The following is a 4,022-nucleotide window of genomic DNA, read 5'->3' as shown; positions in this document are numbered from 1 at the left end:
TAAGTGTGGGTATTAAACTTGTTAGGTAGAGACGTGTCTCTATCCATTCCAGGTGGGTCTTGATTGGTTTTACTGGAATCTTTTAAAAGAAGAAGCACTTTGGGAAAAGCTAGGGAGCAGCAGAAAACAACAAGAGAGAAAGCCAGGAGATGCAGAGACAACAGAGAAGAAGAACAGATCCACAAGAAAGCCACAATAGAGAAAGCCCCAGAACCACGAAGCAGAGAGTTCACCAGCCACTGACTTTTGGAGATGAAGAAGGAAAATTACGACTAAGTGTCACCCCCAGAGTACCTCTTTTCTTGCTCAGGTGTTGCCTCTCTCTCTCTAAGCTGATGCTGCAAGTGAACCTACTGCCCTCCCCCTCTATGTGGGACATGACACCCAGAGATATCAATCTCCCTAGCAACGAGGGACAAAAATCTCAAGATGAGATGGGACCCAGCATAAGGGATTTTGTATATATTTTATATATATCCCCTTTATAGTTAATGGTGTATTGGAGTGGCTAGAGAGAGGTGCCTGAAACTGTTGAGCTGTGTTCCAGTAGCCTGGTTTCTTGTGATATTACATAATGATACAACTTTTACAGTGTGACTGTGACTGTGAAAACCTTGTGTTTGATGCTCCTTTTATTGAGGATATGGACAAAGAGTAAAAAATAGGGATAAAAAGTAAAAAAATAATAGAGGGACAAAGGTTAAAATAAATTGGGTAGATGGAAATACTAGTGGTCAATGAGAGGTAGTGATTAGAGGTATGGTATGTACGAGTTTTTTCTTTTTTTTTATTTCTTTTTCTGAACTGATGTAAATATTCAAAACAGTGATCATGGTGTTGAATTAAAAACTATGATGATATTGTTCTCCATTGATTGTACAGTATGTGTAGAATGCTTGTATGATACAAATGTCTGTTTGCATGTTATTTATTTTATTTTTTTTAACTTTTTTATTAATTAAAAAATTAGCAGACAAAACATTTAGATATCGTTCCATTCTACATATACAATCAGTAATTCTTAATATCATCACATAGTTGCATATTCATCATTTCTTAGTACGTTTGCATCAATTTAGAAAAAGAAATAAAAAGACAACAGAAAAGAAAGAAAATAATAGAGAAAAAGAAGACTATACATACCATACCCCTTACCCCTCGCTTTCATTTACCACTATTTCAAACTGAATTTATTTTAACATTTGTTCCCCCTATTATTTATTTTTATTCCATATGTTCTACTCTTCTGTTGATATAGTAGCTAAAAGGAGCATAAGACATAAGGTTTTCACATTTACAGAGTCTCATTTTGAAAGCTATATCATTGTTCAATCATCATCAAGAAACATGGCTACTGGAACACAGCACTACTTTTTCAGGCAATTCCCTCCAGCCTCTCCACTACATCTTGAACAACAAGGTGATATCTACTTAATGCATAAGCATAACCTCAAGGATAACCTCTCAACTCTGTTTGGAATCTCTCAGCCATTGACCTTTGTCTCATTTTACTCTTCCCCCTTTTGGTTGAGAAGTTTCTCTCAATCCCTTGATGTTAATTCTCAGCTCATTCTAGGGTTTTTCTCAGTCTCTTGATGCTGAGTCTCAGCTGATTCCAGGATCTCTGTCCCTCGTGGCCAGGAAGGTTCACACTCCTGGGAGTCATGTCCCACGCAGAGAGGGGGAGGATGGTGAGACTGCTCGTCATGTTGGCTGGAGAGAGAGGCCACATCTGAGCAACAAAAGAGGTTCTCTTGGGGGTGACTCTTAGGCCTAAATTTTAAGTAGACTTGACCTATCCTTTGTGGGGTTAAGTTTCATGTGAACAAACCCCAAGACTGGGGGCTCAGCCTATAGCTTTGGTTGTCCACATTGCTTGTGAGAATATCAAGAATTCAACTTGGGGAAGTTGAATTTCTCCCCACTCTCACCATTCCCCGAAGGGGGCTTTGTTTGCATGTTATTTTATGAATAAACAGATTTTTTAACTAAAGCAATAAAAATAAATAAAGACAGTGATACTGAAGGATCACATTCCACTTTCCATCCTAATTCATCATTTAAATAACATTGCCCTCCTAGCCTAAGGTTGATGAAGATGCAGAAATGACTTTCTGCAGAAATGCAATGCAAAAAAATGCAATGAAAAGCTAATTAGATGATTACCACTGTGAGAAGTCTTACATAGACCTTAACTATTGAAGACTGAGCTTTCCACTAAGCATAAACAACTCAATTTCCAAATTGAGCTTTGCTCTGTCCAAAGCCATAAACTCTCTCTCTACTCTATCTCCTCTGGCCACAAACACAGAGCAATCATTGATCACCACTGTGTCTGGATTATGCTGCATCAGAATATTTAGGTGGCAAGGTTTTTAGGTTCATGAAGGACTCTGGAACCACCAATCTCTAAGAAAAAAGGCCTTAAATTGAAAGGGCCCTAATCACAAAATAAAATACCTTCTGGATCACAAGTAATTAAGGTTAAGTTAATACATAAATTGCCCATTCCAAAAAGCAGGGTAAACATAATGAATTCCAAGACATAAACCTAAGATGCTTCAATTTTTGGTCCATAATGGCATATTATCTGTTTCAAATCACATCATTTACATGCACTGTATGAATTGTATTAATTTTCATTTGTTATGCTATTATTATGGGTTATGGTGATTGATTTTGACCAGCTAAAACTATCACCTGCTCATAAGTTGCTACCTTAGCAGTGCCTTATTTTATTTTGCAACCTCTTCAATGCCTCTTTAATCTCTTTCTTTCTCAGACTGTAAATTACTGGATTCAACATGGGAATGAATATAGTGTAAAAAACGATGAAAATCTGTCAAAACTGGAGGAACCACCAATACTGGAACTCAAATAGACAAACCAACTTGATGTATAGAAGAGGGAAACAGTGGTTACATGAGAAGCACAGGTGTTAAAAGCCTTGGACCTGCCTTTAGCTGAAGTGATCTTCATAATAGAGATGACAATATAACTATAAGATAGCATGATAATTATAACATTTGGTAACCCATAGGTCATTATTAATATAGCAAGCATGATCTGTACAAAAAAAGGATCAGTGCAGGACAATTTTAACAATTGAGGCAAGTCACAGAAGTCGTGGATCACATTCGGTCCACAGAAGTGGAGCTGAAGCAAGACACACAATTGGGATAAAGAACCAGAGAGTCCAACCATACAGACTCATCCCAGTGTCATCCGACTGCAGAGGCTGGGTGACATGATGGATGAATAGAACAGTGGCTTAAAAATGACGGCATATCGGTCATAAGCCATAGCTGTCAGGAGACAACACTTGCTCAGTCCCATGGTTGAAAAGATGAAGTACTGAAGCATGCAGTCCACAAAGCTGATTGTTCGCTTCTCCTGGAAGAAGTTGAAGAGCATCTTTGGGGCTGTGGAGGTAACATAGCAGCTATCTATGAAGGACAGGTTACTGAAGAAGAAGTACATGGGTGTGTGGAGGTGGGAATCCATCTTTATTAAGACAATGAGGCATAAGTTCCAGGTCACAGTCGTAATATAGATCAACAGGAGTATAACAAAGAGCACTGTTAAGATGCTGGGAAAATCTGAGAATCCCAAGAGGATGAAGTAGGTGATCCGTGTAATATTTCCTCCTCCAATCATTGCCTTGGTGTTTCTAAAATCAGAAGAAAACAAGGGTCTGTACTGATGAGCCAGGAGAATTCATATCATTATCATTTTCATATGTGCTAACTTTCCCCACAATGATCTCTTGAAAATAAGTACTTTGATACCTTTCTGTTAAAAAAATAGCCCATCTTTTCACCTCAGAGTAGTCAAAAAGTAGCTTTTCAGTGTTTCAAGGTCTAAATGAATTTATGTGGTCTCAAGAGAATATGGAGTTTCAAAAGTTGAGTGGAAGCTCTAAAACTATATTAGTACATATGCTATTAGTAAACATAAGGTAGAGATCAATGGCTCTATTAATAGCTTTTTTGGGGGAGTGCATGGCCCAGAGATTGAACCTG

The 4,022-nt window shown here is 37.9% G+C and overlaps 1 pseudogene; it reads right to left on the bottom strand.

Annotated features, from left to right (window-relative positions):
• Positions 1-2,719: 2,719 nt before the first annotated feature.
• Positions 2,720-3,657, bottom strand: LOC143645919 (olfactory receptor 5AN1-like; annotated as a pseudogene).
• Between the last annotated feature and the right edge of the window lie 365 nt (positions 3,658-4,022).

This window comes from Tamandua tetradactyla, chromosome 9 (assembly GCF_023851605.1).
Source record: "Tamandua tetradactyla isolate mTamTet1 chromosome 9, mTamTet1.pri, whole genome shotgun sequence".
NCBI lineage: Eukaryota > Metazoa > Chordata > Mammalia > Pilosa > Myrmecophagidae > Tamandua > Tamandua tetradactyla.
Note: the sequence above shows the minus strand (reverse complement) of the source record. Positions and strands in the feature narration are given on the sequence as shown.